Consider the following 19527-nt stretch of genomic DNA (forward strand, 5'->3'; position numbering starts at 1 on the left):
ATTAGGGAAAACTGAAGCTTGAGCATAGCGTTTGGTCTTATGAATTGGTCTCACAGACAGAGATAAAGCCAGAGTGAAACGACCGCATCCACTCACACACACACACACACACACACACACACACACACACACACACACACACACACACACACACACACACACACACACACACACACACACACATGCATGTACGTGGTCGTAGACAAGCACTGAATTTTCTCTCTCATCCTCCAGCCCTCTCCTTGTCTCTCCCCTCTCTCTGCTGGCCTTGACAGGGTCACCAGGCCTCTGAAGCCTGACCTAGCCCAAACCCAGTAGACATAACAGAATAAGTAGAGTGACAATGTCTGGAACGGCTATTCCGGCGTGACCATCCTCTCTAAAGGAAACACAACCCAGTGAACCCAGTCAATCCACTATATTATACTGAGAGCTGAGAACAACCCACTACTCTACAAAAAAAAACATACAGGACATATTGGTGACTTTGCTAATAATACATTTCTAAGATTTTTTGTTGTTGTTATTTCACAACGTCCAAATCAACAAAGTCTTGATGTTGAACACATCAAAACCCTTATCTGTCGCACAACCGAGAAGCTCCAATTCTTTTGCGCTCTCGTCCTAAATATTTATGTTGGATTCTAAACACATGGTTCTGAGAACACGGTCTGCAAGCTGTAAAAACAGGGTCATTGTATGTGTTAGAAGAAGGACAGGGAGCAAGCAGAGAGAGGGCAAGCACAGAGTATATCGTTTTGGTTTCATGCCGCCTCTTCTGTGTCAGAGTGCCCTAATTGTCAAACATAACGTAGACTGGACCATGACATTGCTATCTCACCTCCTACACCACACTAGGCCACCTGTCACGTCCTGACCATAGAGTGCTCTTATTTTCCATGGTAGAGTAGGTCAGGGCGTGACTGTTGGGTTCTAGTTTATTTTTTCTATGTTGGGGTTTTTGTATGATTCCCAATTAGAGGCAGCTGGTCATCGTTGTCTCTAATTGGGGATCATATTTAAGTAGTTGTTTTTCCCACTTGTGTTTGTGTGAGATTATTTTTGAGTTAGTGCATGTTGCACCTCTGTCGTCACGGTTTGTGTTTTGTTTATAGTTTATAGTTTGTTTATAGTTTATTGTTGTTTTTATTGTCTTGCAAAGTTTCACATTCAAATAAAAGATGTGGAACGAAACTCACGCTACGCTTTGGTCCGTTCCTACACACAAGCGTGACAGAATCTCCCACCACCAAAGGATCAAGCAGCGTGGCCAGGAGAAATGGACATGGGAGGACATCCTGGACAGCAAAGGATCCTGGACGTGGGAGGAGATCCAGGCCGGATGGGATCGCCTCCCATGGGAACAGGTGGAAGCAGCGAGGGAGGAACGGCGACGAGATCGGGAGTCACGGCAACGACGGAAACCCGAGAGGCAGCTCCCCCCCAAAATGGGGGGGGGGGGGCACACGGGGAGATTGGCGGAGTCATGGTTTAGACCTGAGCCAACTCCCCGTGCTTACCGTGGGGAGCGTGTGACCGGGTTATGCAGTAATGCGCACTGTATCTCCAGTGCGCATTCATAGCCCGGTGCGCTTTGTGCCTGCGCCCCGCATTTGCCGTGCTAGAGTGGGCATTCAGCCAGGACACGTTGTGCCAGCTTTACGCTCCAGACCTCCAGTCCACCTCCACGGCCCAGGGTATCCTGCGCCGGCTCTATGCACTATGCCTCCAGTGCGCCTTCACAACCCAGTGCGTCCTGTGCCAGCTCTCCACATTTACCGAGCTAAAGTGGGTATCCAACCGGCTCAGCGCTCCTGGTCTCCGGTGCGTCTCTTCGGCCCAGGATATCCTGCGCCAGCTCTACGCACGGTATCCCCAGTTCGCCAGCACAACCCAGTGCGGACTGTGCCAGCTCCCCGCACTTGCCGTGCGACAGGGGGTATTCAGCCAGGACGTGTTGTGCCAGCTTTATGCTCCAGACCTCCAGTCCGCCTCCACGGCCCAGGGTATCCTGCGCCGGCTCTATGTACTACGCCTCCAGTGCGCCTTCACAACCCAGTGCGTCCTGTGCCAGCTCTCCACACTTACCGAGCTAAAGTGGGTATCCAACCGGCTCAGCGCTCCTGGTCTCCGGTGCGTCTCTTCGGCCCAGGATATCCTGCGCCAGCTCTACGCACGGTATCCCCAGTTCGCCAGCACAACCCAGTGCGGACTGTGCCAGCTCCCCGCACTTGCCGTACGACAGGGGGTATTCAGCCAGGACGTGTTGTGCCAGCTTTATGCTCCAGACCTCCAGTCCGCATCCACGGCCCAGGGTATCCTGCGCCGGCTCTATGCACTACGCCTCCAGTGCGCCTTCACAACCCAGTGCGTCCTGTGCCAGTTCTCCACACTTACCGAGCTAAAGTGGGTATCCAACCAGGATGTGTTGTGCCTGCTCCACGCACCCAGCCTCCAGTGATGATCCATGGTCCAAAGCCTCCAGTGATGATCCATGGCACGAAGCCTCCAGTGATGATCCATGGCACGAAGCCTCCAGTGATGATCCATGGCCCGGAGCCTGTAGTGATGATCCATGGCAAGAAGCCTCCTGTGATAATCCATGGCCCAGAGCCTCCAGTGATAATCCATGGCACGAAGTATCCAGTGATGATCCATGGCCGGAGCCTGTAGTGATGATCCATGGCACGAAGCCTCCAGGGATAATCCATGGCCTGGAGCCTCCAGCAATGATCCATGGCACAAAGCCTCCGGCGAAGATCCATGGACCGGAGCCTGTGGCGACGGTCCCCTGTCCGGAGCCTGCGGCGACGGTCTCCTGTCCGGAGTCTCCGGCGGCGGTCTGCGGTCCGAAGCCTCCGGCGACGATCCTCGGTCCGGTTCCTCCGGCAACGATCCACGGTCCGGTTCCTCCGGCGACGATCCACGGTCCGGAGCTTCCGGCGATGATCCACGGTCCGGGTCCTCCGGCGACGATCCATGGTCCGGAGCTTTCGGCGACAACCCCCGAAAGAGAGCCGCCTCCAATGTTGGCGGATCCGCAGGATGAGAGGGTTCTTCGTCCTGCACCAGAGCCGCTTCCAATGCTGGCGGATCCGCAGGATGAGAAGGTTCTTCGTCCTGCCCAAGAGCTGCCACCAACACTAGACACCCCCCCTAACCCTCCCTTTTGGTTTCAGGTTTTGCGGCCGGAGTCTGCACCTTTGGGGGGGTACTGTCACATCCTGACCATAGAGTGCCCTTATTTTCTATGGTAGAGTAGGTCAGGGTATGACTGGGGGGGGGGGGGTTTATCTATTTTATTTTTTCTATTTTGGGTTCTAGTTTATTTTTTCTATGTTGGGTTTTTTGTATGATTCCCAATTAGAGGCAGCTGGTCATCGTTGTCTCTAATTGGGGATCATATTTAAGTAGTTGTTTTTCCCACTTGTGTTTGTGGGAGATTATTTTTGAGTTAGTGCATGTTGCACCTCTGTTGTCACGGTTTGTGTTTTGTTTATAGTTTATTGTTTGTCTTGCATAGTTTCACATTGAAATAAAAGATGTGGAACAAAACTCACGTTGCGCTTTGGTCCGTTCCTATTCCTACACACAAGCGTGACACCACCGCAACATTAACACACACGCTCACACACTCTCAAAGCCCCAAAAAACATTCATGACGTTTCATCTTAGCCTACCAATAGTATAGTTTGTTGTATATGACCTTGTTCACCTGACCTTTGAAGCAAACACGACCATAATGGGTTATGCATTCTCTCACATCAGCTTGTAGGGAATTCCACTACACATCATGTTATAGTATTATACACATCATACTGTATATCCATAGTATGAAGCATGTGGCATTAATAATGAGTGAACACAAACTACCACTGTTTATATAGTCTATTGGTAGTCGGCGTAAAACCACTGTAAAAAAAATATTGAATTCATTGTTTGCAGCATTAGGTCCTAACTGTACTTTTCCAGACGTTCTGTAAACATTTACACTAACCCACGGAGGATTTGACAATTGAAACATCTACATTTTGGAGAACGATTCTAAAGGTGAATTGACTCTCCTTCCAAAAGTTGAGTTATGTGTTCCGTTTCTATTTGAGCTTCTGCAGGCAATTGTGGGAGAGAGAGGGATGAGGGAGGAGGGGAAAAAGGTGGAGATTGAAAGATCCATCCCGGCTCCTCTGCCCTCCCTGGGAGCTCCGGAATGCGTCTGGAATCCTACCCAGACTCCCCCATGTGCCCCACCCCTCAGCTCCAGCCTCCCTCCATCTCAAGCCAGCAGGCTCCACTAGCACTGCAACAAAACACACCGAGATGAGATCTTCAACTAACTACAGCAGATGGTTCAAACTGATGTGGACGTTACATTGTGCGTTGGAGGTGGTATTCTTGAGGTGATATTCTTGAGAAGGTGGTATTCATGGTTCTTTAACGGACAGACACTGAGGGGTTTATTTGACCCCTATAATAGCCAAAGGAGGTGGATATGCTTGTTCCTCACAACCAAATGTAACACTTGTTCATTACAGCCTACATACCTATACTGTAAGCTATGTGTATGAGCCTTTAATATTCTCTGAGTGTAAGCGGCCCACGTTCTGGTTTATAGAACAAGTAAAGATGCTGTAACCACTGTGGGACTAAATGCAGTATAGAGACATCTCAGAGGCTTTAGTCCATTACCGTTCTGCATTACCCGATGTACTCACCCCCCTACAGACAGGGTCACGAGAAATGTTTACAACACTCCAAGGTCGCCATGGCAGCAGCCGTGAAACACGCAGGAGGAAGTAGAGAGGAGTGTGTGGGGAAATATCACCGTTGGGATTACACAATAGCAAAGCGTATATCCGGCAAATTGTACAGTTTTAGGTCCTACCATTGCTTGGCTATTGCAACATTCGATGACCTAACCACATACAAAATGTTGCATTATTATCCGATGGAGAATGAAATATTTTTGTTGTCCTTGGATTTCACTCTTTAGTCTGCCCTTTTCACACTACCATAGTGGAACCGTGCAATATGGTTCGGGTTGGCATGATAGTGTGAAAAGGATACTTCCTTTTAGAACCATGTCCTTTAACCCTCCATCTATTGAGTCAGAGTGGATGGTCAACCTAGAGGACAGTGGTCACTCACTGGTCAGTCAGTTTCCCTGAGTCTTAATGCACCACAGGCCCTCGCCACAAGTGTCCTCTCAGCGAGAGGTTAGCAGCGTGTGTCCTCCTGCTCTGAGAGCTTCCAGCTGCTCTTGGCTCCGTAGGGGTGAGCTGACACCAAGTGAGAGAGTGAGAGAGAAAGTGAGGGAGAGAGACAGAGAGAGGGAGGGAGGGAGGGAGGGAGAGAGCGAGAGAGAGAGAGAGGGAGAGAGGAAGAGGGAGAGGGAGAGAGAGAGAGAGACACTCCAGGGGTAAGGTAGAGAGGTCTGTCTGCTCGGTTGCCTGTTGTTATTACAGATACATGTGTATCCAATGACAACAGAAGTAAAAGTAGTGGTAACAGTATCAATTGCTAGTGGTGAAAGTAGAAGTAGTAGCATGAAAGTGGTAGTGGGCTAATATCAGCAGTTTCAACATGGTAGAGGTAGCATGCAGATGAGCATATAATATCAGGCTGATGAGTTTATTAAGTTATAGAAACTTGGATGGACAGCCCCCTGAGAGGAGAATGTTGGGCTGCTGGTTGGTAGCAGTGTTGGCCAGTAGAGGGCATATTCTAGTTGCTCTGCTGCTGCACTACAATGAAACAGTGTTGGCAACACAGTGACGATGACAAACCACATGCTACTAATCCACAGGTTTAACCCAAATGTGCTGTGTCTGTCGGCAAACAGAAGAACAGGAGGTGAGAAGGGACAGTCTGGTATGAGTGAATGCAGTTGTGTGTGTGTGTGTGTGTGTGTGTGTGTGTGTGTGTGTGTGTGTGTGTGTGTGTGTGTGTGTGTGTGTGTGTGTGTGTGTGTGTGTGCGCGTGCGCGTGCGCGCAGTGTGTGTGCCTGCCTGTCTATCTCTCTGTCTGTGGGTACAGCACAGTGTCTAACATGAAACCCACTGTCTTACACTGAACCCAGTAAGACAGTGCTTTGCTCCTCACACAGCGGCAGCAGCAGTAAGTCATTTCAGAGCCTATTAAGTCCCCATTAGAGGGAAGCCCTCCCTGCTGGCTCAGCTAATCTGACACAGGTGTGGCTCCAGACAACCACAGCTCCCAAACAGGCCTCAGGCTGAGCAGCTTCTACCCAGGACTCCGTTTCCCACGCTACCCCTGGGCTTTGAGGCTTATTAACCACCCTCCTCTCAGTTTAGGGCAAATTATGATTCATTCATTGCCTGACGACTCAAACTGAGTTCTTCCACTGTTCTATGTTCGCTCCATACTTCAGTCTGAGACTGCCATCGTTGAAGTCGTTTGTGGTGATGTCAAAATGAGGGGTGTTGTACAAAACAAATGAATCTGCAATTGGGTCATTTCTAACCAATCAGAGTATCAAAGCCAATGACACATTTTCAAAATGCTGCTTTACCCACATGTGTTATGGCTCTAAACCAACCCATCGGTTTCTGGTGCTAATCAGAATGGTTAGAATGTGTTTGCGTTCTAGAAATCGTCTGGAAGGTACTCAGATCCAGACTCATTGCGGAGAATAAACTAATGTTTGGCCTAAGCACGTTTGGGTAGCCAGGCAAATGAATTCAGCCTTCTGCAGCAAATTAGGAGGAGACGTTCAGTTTTACGATCGTATTAAAGCTCAGACTAATGTCTTAATATAACGATCTAGACTCCTAGTTAAAGTGTTGGCTCCTCTTTTTTTAGATTGACCACAAGAACCTCCCCTCTTTGTTTCAATAAGCCTCCCGAATGTATTTCCTTCATTCAAATGATCCTTCCTTCATTCAAATTATCCAGAGACAATTAAACTGAAATTCACCCATCATTTGGGCTTCTTAATGTAAATGACCCCATGGGGGTCTTGATTCAAATGACTCTGACTTCTGAATAACGTGAACTCAGCCTTAGCTCAGCCTCCTTTGCCTGTAGTAACACCTTCCTCTCCCTACTCCTTCCCCGCCCCTCCCTCCCACTCCTCTCTCTACCCCTGAAGCCGTCTGCCTCTCTCCCTAATACTCCCCCATTGCCACGGCAGCTCGAGTTTCCCGAAAGGGCACAAAAGAAAAATGCTTATTCCTGTAATGTCTCCATTCCAGCAGCAGACTGTTCTCGTCTGAGGGGAGCCAGTGGGGTGTGGGCGTAGTGATACAACGTGACAAAGGGATGTGGAAGCAGAGAGAGACAGGAGGTGCAGCATGGACAAAGCCAGTCAGACTAGGCACAGTAAAGTGGCCACTAAGGGGACTCTTTCAGTGTGTTTATTCTGCACACATTCCCACAGTGCACTGGGCTTTGGGTAGAATGATGACATTTTAGACTCTAGAGCAATCTATGGCTCTAGTCTTTTCTAAATCATAACAAGGGCATTTAAAGGTTTATCAAGCACTTGGCCAGGACATGAGCATATCATCAAGTGTATCCAACTGCTAAAACAGACACACACACACACACACACACACGCGTGCGCGCACACACAGAACACTGAAGTGCGTCAGTGCTCTTCAGACCCTGCTCTGGTATGACGAGGGTCTATGCTCCCTTTCAAAACAGTGTGAGTGCGAGGGAGGGAGGGAGGGAGGGAAAAGAGGAATAGACACAGGCGCTATGTTTACCTCTGTAACCAAGAAAACAAAAGGACAGCTTCTTTCTGCCGTCTATTTAATTAGCTACTAACATGGAGACTGTGGCTATGTCCCAAATGGCAGCCGATTCCCTATATAGTGCATTAAGGGGCCATAGGGCTCTTGTCAAAAGTAGTGCACTATATAGGGAATAGGGTGCCATTTGTGGCACAACCTGTGACTTAAGGAGGACACGCCATCTGAATAAAGAGAGGGATGGACGATAGAGAGATGAAAGGAGGAAAAGGAGAGATAAAAGGTTTGAGTGGAGGTGGAGGAGAGGGGAAAGGTAGACAATGAAAGGGTGTTTGAATAGAATGCAATATAGCAAGGTGACACATCCATACATTATCCTAAGTAAAGCAACTAAATATTTCAAGCACCCATATTAGAATACATACAGGGTTGCAGACCATACCATGAAGAGTGTGCCATATCGCTTATTTATCTATGTTGACATAAGAATATAGCCCTCCATCAGTGTTAGTAAAACAACATACTGAAGGTTGTCGGTTTGTTACCTCAGCTCCCCTGCTCTTCCTGTTTCAACTGACTCCCCCACCCCTCATTTGTGCAATAATAATAGTCACTCTCCTACAAAGTCCTCCCATGTTACCTTCTATTCACCCCTTGTGAACTCAACCCTAACCCTGGTGAACTCAACCCTAACCCTGGTGAACTCATTCCTAACCCTGGTGAACTCAGCCCTAACCCTGATGAACTCAACCCTAACCCTGGTGAACTCAGCCCTAACCCTGGTGAACTCAGCCCTAACCCTGGTGAACTCAGCCCTAACCCTGGTGAACTCAGCCCTAACCCTGGTGAACTCAGCCCTAACTCTGGTGAACTCAGCCCTAACCCTGGTGAACTCAACCCTAACCCTGGTGAACTCAGCCCTAACCCTGGTGAACTCAACCCTAACCCTGGTGAACTCAGCCCTAAGCCTGGTGAACTCAATCCTAACCCTGGTGAACCCACCCTAACCCTGGTGAACTCAACCCTAACCCTGGTGAACTCAGCCCTAACCCTGGTGAACTCAACCCTAACCCTGGTGAACTCAGCCCTAACCCTGGTGAACTCAGCCCTAACCCTGGTGAACTCAACCCTAACCCTGGTGAACTCAAACCTAACCCTGGTGAACTCAACCCTAACATTGGTGAACTCAGCCCTAACCCTGGTGAACTCAACCCTAACCCTGGTGAACTCAGCCCTAACCCTGGTGAACTCAGCCCTAACCCTGGTGAACTCAGCCCTAACCCTGGTGAACTCAGCCCTATGCTAGGTCTGGGAATTACCAGGGACCTCACAATATGATATTATCACGATATGATATTATCACGATATGATATTATCACGATACTTAGGTGACGATAAGATATGCATTGTGATTCTCACGATTATATATGTATCGCGATTCAAAACTGTGATTTTATTGCGATTCGATATTCCAAACATATTGCTCACCAAATGTCTGCTGCAAAGGGACAAGAGAGCCATGAGAAAACACGTTTTTTTATCAGTCATGGAAATAGACGCGCTGAAAACGAATTGGCTCCATATTTAAAAATAAGATGGAGAACAAGCTATGAGGGAAAGATACTGAGGTATTGGTGCAGCTACAGCCAACTAGGGCAAAAATAATATTGCAATATTGAAGAAAAGATACAATATATCATCAAAAAAAATATCCCGATAAGTAACTGTAGTGATCTTTTCCCCCCCATCACTACCCTACACTGCTCTCACATCTGGAAGCCAGGATACACAGCACATTTATATTCTCTCTCTCTCTCTCTCTCTCTCTCTCTCTCTCTCTCTCTCTCTCTCTCTCTCTCTCTCTCTCTCTCTCACACACACACGTCACAGCACCAGGCTTCTGGGAAGGGACCCAGCAGTAGGGTAAAGGATCCACGCCTGGATTTGATGTCTAAACCCTCTGAGTAACTCGTTAGTACTTTATTCTCTGGCCACAGTATTACCATAGTTCACACTCTTCAACAATAGTATTATGTTGTAACAGCATGATCATTTATAGGGGTTACGATCCAATGAGTCATTACCACCACCAAGTTAGAGCAGGGAGAAATATTCATGGCAGGTTAGCCAGAGGAGGGGAGGGCGGGCAGCTGGGTACCACTGTAACCACAGGCCACCCGGGGAGCTCAGCTCATTCACACTGACTGTGTTCTGCTGGATGATACCAAATTGAAGCTCAGCATTCAGTTCAGCAAGCTTTGAGTGAGGCTGTAATATGGGATGGGGAAAGTCAACAGCACCCCCGTCTGGTTACCACAGCAACCTACACCTCCTATTTCTCAACATTCCATTTGGTTTCTTGCACTCTGGATGCATCCAGTCAAACTCCCAACTCAGCCACATTGAAATGAATACCACTAGGTGGAGTTAAAGGGTTGCATTGCCAAATGAGAGAAAAGACACTGCTTTCAGACGCCTTGTCACAGAGGAGCACTCCAGAAGAGACTATCTGGAATCGGTTAATCAATTATTGTAGATGGATAATCTCCTCTAATGCATTTTTGTGTGACAGGGCATACACGCACACTATAACGGGGTGTTCTTTTCCTGTCCTACTCACATAGCCTCCAGTGTGTACTGGCCTGCGACAATAGGCAGACACACATACACACACAACTCTACAAAGAAACACCTACTGTATATTGATACCAACTGCACCACTACCACGTTCATATGGACATGTACTATGTAGTTGGCACACACACACACACACACACACACACACACACACACACACACACACACACACCACCACACACACACACACACACACACACACACACACACACACACACACACACACACACACACACACACACAGTAAACCCATCGCCCTGTTTCTCAAATGTAGGCCGTCGGGAGAGCAACAAAATAGTCGAAAGCTATTTTCTGTTAATAGCTGCAGAGGCCATGGCTGCTGGTACTAAAATGCCTCTTGCCTCATATTTTGTTATTCTTTCTTGCTGTCTGACAGAGTTTAGGGTGAAAGGTCATCTGGTTAGAGAGTCTGTTTGGTCTACATCTGAGGGGCCATATTTACACAACCATTACTATTTTTTCTGGGAGGCATTCAGGTCAGGCAAAGACTTGAATTAGAAAACCCAAGCAAATACATGCCTCTTATTTTTAGAATCCCAAACACTTTTGCACATTTCAGTTTCACATCGGACGCCATCTTGCTTGGACACCACTACTGTTGGATGTTTGAGTAACAATCACATAACGATTAGGCTACGATAGCTACAATAGCTACTACAATACTTTGTCATGGTCTCTAATGACAATCCTACTAGTTATTTAAATTATAAACTGGGTAGTTTGAGCCCTGAATGCTGATTGGCTGACAGCCATGGTATAACAGACCATATACCACGGGTATGACAAAACATTTATTTTTACTGCTCTAAATACATTGATAACCAGTTTAAAATAGCAATAAGGCACCACGGGAGTTTGTGGTATATGGCCAATATACCACTCCGCGTTGCGTCGTGCATAAGAACAGCACTTAGCCGTGATATATTGGCCATATACCACCCCCCCCCCCACCCCCGTGCCTTATTGCTTAATTATTTCTAAGACCAAGTCTGAATAACAGCAGATAAACCTGTCTCCTCTGAACTCTGCCGGCCAAGGGGAGTGAAGGGGGAACACACTGATAAGGTCCTCTCTCTCTCTCAGGAGCGATAGAGTTAGCCTAGCTGAGTAATGTCTTGTTAGTTCACTAGCTCTGCAACGTCCCTGTGTTTAAATGTGGAGCTTCTTCAGCTGCTGGGCTCTGCCTGTCTGACACATAACTTCACAGAGTTTTGATCTCCCATCATTGCTAAGGATGGATAGGCCTACAAGAACGACAAGTTAGTCCGACTCTGTGATCTGTTCAGGCAGAATATATGGGTGCAATGATTGCTGGGGTCTAGCTATATGTTGTCATACAGGGGTTGCAGTTAGCTTGTTTTGGATTGTACTGGTAGCAGTGGGGTGCATTTACCTGGATAGAGCTTGTCAGTTAACCGGACTATTTGATTTAATAAAACTGCCACATGGTTGATGAGTAAGGCGGACTCTGATATTTCTCGACCCACAACTAAGGACTGTTTGTGAGCTTCGTCCATGTGATTAAGTGCAGTGAAGAACGCTACGATATGGAGGAGGAGGAGGAGGAGGAGGGCCCTGCCCAGTTGGCTGTCACGGAAACCAGAGGTCAGGTCACAGCACTTAACAGACAGAACGGAGAGAGGGAGAAGAGAAAGAGAGAGAGAGAGAGAGAGAGAGAGAGAGAGAGAGAGAGAGAGAGACACTCCAGGGATAAGGTAGAGAGGTCTGTGTGCTCGGTTGCATGACGGGCCTGCCTGTTGTTATTACAGATACATGTGTATCCAATGACAACAGAAGTAAAAGTAGTGGTAACAGTATCAATTGCTAGTGGTGAAAGTAGAAGTAGTAGCATGAAAGTGGTAGTGGGCTAATATCAGCAGTTTCAACATGGTAGAGGTAGCATGCAGATGAGCATATAATATCAGGCTGATGAGTTTAGACAGGGTTCCTCACTTGGGCCTCATGCCTCCCCACGCTGACTTACCCCTCTTTTAACCCGAGTCAATCAGAGAGCTGTCTAGGACAGAACATTGGATTCTATGTTCACTTGGATGAGAACGCACTGAACCATATCACAGGCCGCCTGTGGAGTTTGTTTAGCTACGAATTGACGCCCAACTCAAACATCTGAATATGGAATCCGCGGCATGACAATGTCGCTAGGCATAACTGTGTCACTTATTCCGCAAGCTCATTCTGTGGACTTGATTGAGTGTCAACATGATCCTATATCGATATAGGATTCAACCGAAGCCACTGTCTCCTCCCATCTACATCAGTCACAACATCAATCAAATGGTCAATTCAAAACGATCCATATTTATCTTTCTAGCAGTGAGCCAAGGCTCCTATAGACGTAACTGAATGGAGGGGACCTAGTAGTTCTACAGCATAAACGTCCGTATGCCATTCAGACTACTGTGTGTTTCTGACACCACTGCCTTGGTTATTCTAGGCAACAACAGGCCTGGGAAAGCAGGGTGAAAAAATAGAGCTGAAATAGCTGGAATTTAGCTGAGTGTGAAGCCAGAGGAGAGGATTGGGAATTGTGGGCAGTCACCCTTTTTCGACAGGGTCCCATGCATCAATGGACTGGAATTCCAAACAACTCTTCCACCCTTCTCTGAGGCTGAAGCTAGTAAGAAGCCATGGACAAGTGAGGCTGAAGCTAGAATGGCTGCCGTGGACGAGTGAGGCGGAAGCTAGGAAGCAACCAAGGATGAGTGTTGCTGGAAACCAGCCATGGGTCCAGGAAGCAGTAATTGACGAGCTTCATTCCCTCATCTACTATGAAAGTGTACAGAAAAAAACGGAATGATTCAGACACGTGAAACATAACCTACTGCACCCAAGAACACTTTTTCTTTCTTCTTTTTAGGAATGACTGTATTAGGAATTATTGTATCTCAAAAAGTTAAGCACAAAATGTGAAATTCTTGGATGTGGGAGTGGTAATTCCATCCTAAAAGTGATTTCTTACTTCTCCCTCCTACTGAGTCTCAGTAGGAACGGCATGCGAACGGAAACTAGATGCCAAACTTCATGTTCTCGAAAAACATGCACAAATCATTTCTGCTTATGCTGATCTTATCTCATTTGAGCAGAACTGTACCAATGTTGAGAGTTCTAACACAGACAAATCCTAGATGGAAATTAAAGCACAAGGAAAATGAAGACTTATTGTTGTAATAATTTGTTAATTACAGTTGTTTTCAGGCTTCGCTCTCTAAATAAGATATAATTCACATCGCAAATAAATTCACATATAAAAAGTCATTTGAAACAATATGTGAATCCCAACCACCAGTAGACTATAGTGAAATGGAAACTTACTATAGCTGGACACACAACTTGTGTGTCAAATATAATATTTCTTATTAAACTCTTCTGACCAACAGAAGTAGACCTGGCCTCTAAAACACTTCCTTCATTCAGGCTCATTCTCTAGTAGAGACAGGAAATGAAAACGTCTCGACTTCCTTGGCCTGATGAAGTCTATAGGTCCTGCTGGCAGAAGGGACAGCCCGTACGGCCCTCTATTACAGATGAACAGAGGCACAGAGAAACAGCAGCACCTCTAAGCTAGTCTCTAGGTGGCATGCAAGATGGTAATAACCGTAGAGCAAAATACATGAGTCTAACTCTCCAAGCTTTGTGATCTTGAGCAAGTGTGTAGGTAGTCTATAAGGTGTTTTACTGAACAGCCACAAACATGGTAAACAATAATATTGACTTGATGGGAATGGAGGGCCCCTTACACAGCCACTATCCTATTTCACACGGGCTGAAAGCCCAGTGGCCTCATTTATAAAACTGTGTGGAGGATTCATGTCAAAAGGTGGAGTGCGGACGTTCCACGCCGGTTTCACTTTATAAATTACAATCAACTCGAAATTTGGCGCACGTGAACGAGCGTCTTGTCCCACCCTTTTAACACCCATAGTTGCCTATAGATAGTCAGTGAAATGTCCCTAATTAATATTCATCCATACTGACTGCATGACGACAATGACCGCACATCCTCACAGAAAGGCTAAAAAAAGAAAGTTCTTGTAGGGAAGGTTGAAGCAATAAAAAAATGTATTGTTTGGTGGACACAGTGTGAGCGTTACAAATGCCAAAAATGCGTTAGAGTGGCAGCATGTGGCGGACGCTGTGAATGCTGCTGGTTCAGAAGGTCGGACCCCCTCAGAAATAAAAAACTGGTCCGACAAAAGTGGAGGCCAAAAGGCGCATAGCCTTACACAGACAAAGTGTTTGTGCCATCGGCGAGGAAAAGGGGACACCGGAGCTCAACCCCCTTGACTTGCCGGTATTGTAGGGGAATCCATCCTGAGTGGAGTAGTGACGGAGGTGGAGGGGGACACAGACATGCAAGACGCACCGGATGATCCAGGTATGTAATTAGTATTCCCTCGTTTGAAAAAGTAAACCAAATGCACTCAACTTGTGTTTAAACATTTATTTACACAAACAATTGACATTTTCTATTGTTTTGAGTCGCTGCGTGTTCTAGTGGTGTCTGTGGTACTGCAGCTGAGCAGGAGCTGAGTGCGCCCAACCCCGGCGTCTCCATTGCACCTCGTGCGTCACAATCCTCCAGCGGCCGTGTCCTCACAGATGGAATCCTGCAAACGCAAAGAGACACCATCGACGCTATTAACGAGGTTGCCAAGGAGTTGAAGTGGGACAGGCACGGCTTGGTTTCTGCGGGTGCTTCTCTGTAAAGCTGGGCCCACTACAACACAGAAATCCAAGAGAACAGCTCTTGGTAATCGGAACCGGCTCATAAACCACGCATCATCATTGGCAGTAAATCTTGCTGGTCTCTGAAAATTCGCTCTCTCCGAATTCTTCCATTCGCTACATCTTCCAACAGTGCCAAAGCAGCCATTGTGCGTCCTTACGCATTTTTATTGCATGCCTTTTTTTACCCACCCATTTGATCGTCAAAGCTATCCAATTGCGTAACACCTTCAGGTGTGGTAATTACCCTGATTGTAACTGACAATGACTGGGCAATTATCACATTCACAGTTCTGCGCAACGAACATGTGATAACAATATATGAAACTGTGCACTCGTATCTGCCCGACAAAGGCATCGAAAACGGCATCAGTTTACCGTAAATTGTCCTACTGTTCACCTTATTATTTATAAGAATACATTTGTTTAATAATTGCAGATCCAATAAAAAAATGTTGTTTAATAATTGCAGATCCAATAAAAAAATGATTCCCGATTAAACTGTATAACATATTTGAGGGGGTATTTTTTTCTCCATTTATATTTATTATCCTAAATCATCTTTTTTTGTGGGGGGTTTTGCGTGCACTCCAGGGAACTCTTCATATATAATACGCGAGAAGTAATACGTTTCTCGAGTTTCATCCTTCTGCCCGCGGAGTCGCCGTTTCTCATTTCTCCAGTTTGTGTGCCTACGTATGGGTCGACGTGTCCGTGGAGGACCGCGCATTCTCTCGTCAAGTTTGTTTTTTATATATCCCAAAGTTTGCTTAGAAAGTGGCACAGGCCTTCTTTTGTGCCCGCGCGATGTTTATAAATGAGGCACCAGGTCTGTTGGAAATCTATCACTTGTGAATTTCTCCATGTGAAGATTTAGCCTTTGTATATCAGATTGCCACAGTTTATATTCAACAAAATGAATAAATACATTGGATTCATAAACACAATACCCAATACAAACACTCATATCGGGGGAGTGTGAGGGTTTGAAATGGCTTAAATCATATACATGCTTTTCCCATGACTGACGACATCAATGTGTGTGTCCTTGTAGGAGAGACTTAACTGGCAACAGACACTGAGATTTGACAACGGAAATGAATGTTTACTTTACATGTGGTTCTATTTCAGTAGATACCCCTTTTTCTCAAATTAGAGAACACTTTCCATATAGACAATTAATAAACCAAAACCATGCCCTAAAATTCCATTTGTATGGTGAAATGGCTGCTAATAAACAGTATACATTTCATACTACAGTTGTGAAACATAGCACCCAAACAACGTTTTAAAACACTGAAAATCGTACCAAACAAAATCCAGCATTCAATATTACAAACTAACAAAATGATCACCCTCAGCCAGATCGTATTTGTCATGGAACCCTTTGTGGCATCCAACTCTTGTGTTTGAACAAACCCACCGATTGGAATGTTTTCCTCTCCTGACAAGGAGATCAGATGATGGCTATTTTCATTTCTCCAAGCTGCAAAACATCCTCCTAGTATGAGATGTGTGATATGATTTTCTGCTGCGTAAACATTCCACTGTTTCTCTCACAAAGACAGCAGGAGCACTTCACTCTGTGTATCTCCTGAGGGAGCCATCTTGAGATAATGCAGAAGCCAAAAGTCAGTAGCCTAGTGGTGATGGTGGGCTAGCAGTAGTTGTAAAGCCTGGCTCCAGATCTGTTTGTGCTGTCTTGTCATAGGAGAAGAGTCAGAAGAGCACAGAGATCTGGGACCAGGCTAGTAGTTGTAGGAATGGTGTGTCAATGTGTCTCCTGATAAACCAACAAATAGTCCCTTTCATAAACAAATCCAATAAGCTGCTATTTTTGCTTCTAGGATTTTGTTTATCTTAGGGTCCACTTTTTCAGTCAGATAGCATCTGTAATTGACTGATAAATCATAGAGATATGAAATGCAAGCAAAAAAAATTATAAAAAATCTGACCTAGACAGCATGGTGTCGGTCGACAATAGCAACTACCACAACAAATTACATTCTGCGTGAAATTAGATTAGAAATCTAGCGGCAGCAGATTCGCAGACGCAAATCCACCGTTGATTTCCCCAAGGAGAAGTATGTGAGGGGAAAACATGCAAACCAGCTATTTCTGATGGTGTGGCATGCAGACGCACTGTCTTCTTTCTCCAGTTAGCGTCATCATTTGATTGAAGTCCGGCCAGGGAACAAGAATTGTCAGATGACATTCACTGAGACTTATTTCCGAGTTGAGACAGAGCTGCGATTCAGCACTGAATGAAAAAGTGGGCAAAGGGATGGCAGGTTGAACCAATCCAGACGCGACTACACACACTCTGAAAAACATTCCGGAGGTGTCTCTGTTAAGGTCGTCACCCTCCGACGCATCTTTAAAAAGTGTGTGTGTGCGTGTGCATGCGTGCCTGTGTGTGCGTCCGTGTGCGCATGTGCAGAGTGTAAGGTGGGGTATCTTTTAGGCAAGATGGAATTGGAATCAAAACCCTTTCCTAAAAGATCCCAGTGTGATCCATCACAATGTGTTATCAATCAACTGGACTCGCCTAAACAGCGCTATAGCCTGAAGACAGACCTCACGATGACTATACTGAGGAGACACGCTCAGTACACGTCCAGTACAGAATATCTACCTAACCTTCTTTGAACACATGCATCCAGTTAGGCCTGCAGTCTGCAGTCTTTGAACAGGTACGGGAAGTTAGGCCTGCAGTCTTTGAACAGGAACGGGAAGTTAGGCCCGCAGTCTGCAGTCTTTGAACAGGTACAGGCAGTTATCAATGATCTTTGAACCTCACCTTAACCTCACCCCTAACCTTAAACAATTGGGATTACATGTCTAAACTTAACCCTTCACATTTCTCGCTTAAATAAACCATTCACATTTGTTTCTGCCCTCGAGGCAGAGCTGCCATCAGAACAAGATTGAATAAGGACAACTGCAATCTGCCATCCTGTATATCAGTAATACTCTGTTAACCTACTGTGACCTTATAGGAGTGGGAAGAAACTAGGTAACTGCAGCTAAATGGACCAAAGGGTTGCCAGTATAAATCACAAGTAAGGAGGGAAGGGGTAAAGACATGGTGCCAGTTTGTGAATACCTCTTTGAGATAACGTCTAGTAACTAAATTAATACATACTTATACTAAATGAGTATGATGTGGACATATCAGGGAAATGCACATTCTCCAACCAGAACTATATGAAGAGTTTCATACCAAAATGCTATATGGCAATTTTTCTGAGATGTTGGTAAATGAGGTTTTACAGGCACTGGGATTCTCTGCCTCAAACCCTATTACAGGGGCTGGGTCACTGGCTTACTGGTTCTTTTCCATGCCGTCCCTAGGAGGGATGCGCCACTTGAGTGGGTTGAGTCACTTACGTGATCTTCCTGTCTGGGTTGGCGCCCCCCCCCCCCCCCCTTGGGTTCGTGCCGTGTGGGAGATCTTTGTTTGTGGGCTATACTCGGCCTTGTCTCAGGATGGTAAGTTGGTGGTTGAAGATATCCCTCTAGTGGTGTGGGGGCTGTGCTTTGGCAAAGTGGTTTGGGTTATATCCTGCCTGTTTGGCCCTGTACGGGGGTATCGTCGGACGGGGCCACAGTGTCTCCCGACCCCTCCTGTCTCAGCCTCCAGTATTTATGCTGCAATAGTTTATGTGTCGGAGGCTAGGGTCAGTCTGTTATATCTAACATTGAGTGGCTGCTGCCAACATACTGACTCAAATCTCTAGCCACTTTAACAATTAAAAATTGGAAATGTATCACTAGTCACTTTAAACAATGCCACTTTATATAATGTTTACATACCCTACATTACTCATCTCATATGTATATACTGTACTCTACACCATCTACTGCATCTTGCCTATGCCGTTCGGCCATCGCTCATCCATATATTTACATGTACATATTCTTATTCCTTCCTTTACACTTGTGTGTATAAGGTAGTTGTTGTGAAATTGTTAGATTACTTGTTAGATATTACTGCATGGTCGGAACTAGAAGCACAAGCATTTCACTACACTCGCATTAACATCTGCTAACCATGTGTATGTGACCAATAAAATTTGATTTGAGAATTTCTCCTGTCTTATCTGGTGTCCTGTGTGAATTTAAGTATTCTCTCTCTCTCTCTCTCTCTCTCTCTCTCTCTCTCTCTCTCTGAGGCCCTGAGCCCTAGGACCAAGTCTCATGACTACCTGGCCTGATGACTCCTTGCAGTCCCCAGTCCACCTGGTCGTGCTGCTGCTCCAGTTTCAACTGTTCTGCCTGCGGCTATGAAACCCTGACCTGTTCACCGGACATGCTACCTTGTCCCAGACCTGCTGTTTTCAACTCTCTAGAGGCAGCAGGAGCGGTAGAGATACTCTGAATGATTTGCTATGTAAAGCCAACTGACATT

At 46.2% G+C, this 19527-nt stretch overlaps 1 protein-coding gene and 1 long non-coding RNA gene across 3 annotated transcripts in view; both read right to left on the reverse strand.

The window, feature by feature from the left end:
* The window catches only part of LOC106574411 (rho GTPase-activating protein 6), a 106788-nt gene that overhangs the window by 80819 nt on the left and 6442 nt on the right, over positions 1-19527 (reverse strand). The window lies entirely within an intron of this gene.
* LOC106574412 (uncharacterized) lies at positions 14818-18151 on the reverse strand. The gene is made up of 2 exons (XR_001321538.3): positions 16540-18151; positions 14818-14998 (listed from the first exon to the last, which is right to left on the reverse strand). It is a non-coding gene; the product is annotated as an uncharacterized LOC106574412 (long non-coding RNA).

This window comes from Salmo salar, chromosome 16 (genome assembly GCF_965601325.2).
Source record: "Salmo salar chromosome 16, fSalSal1, whole genome shotgun sequence".
NCBI lineage: Eukaryota > Metazoa > Chordata > Actinopteri > Salmoniformes > Salmonidae > Salmo > Salmo salar.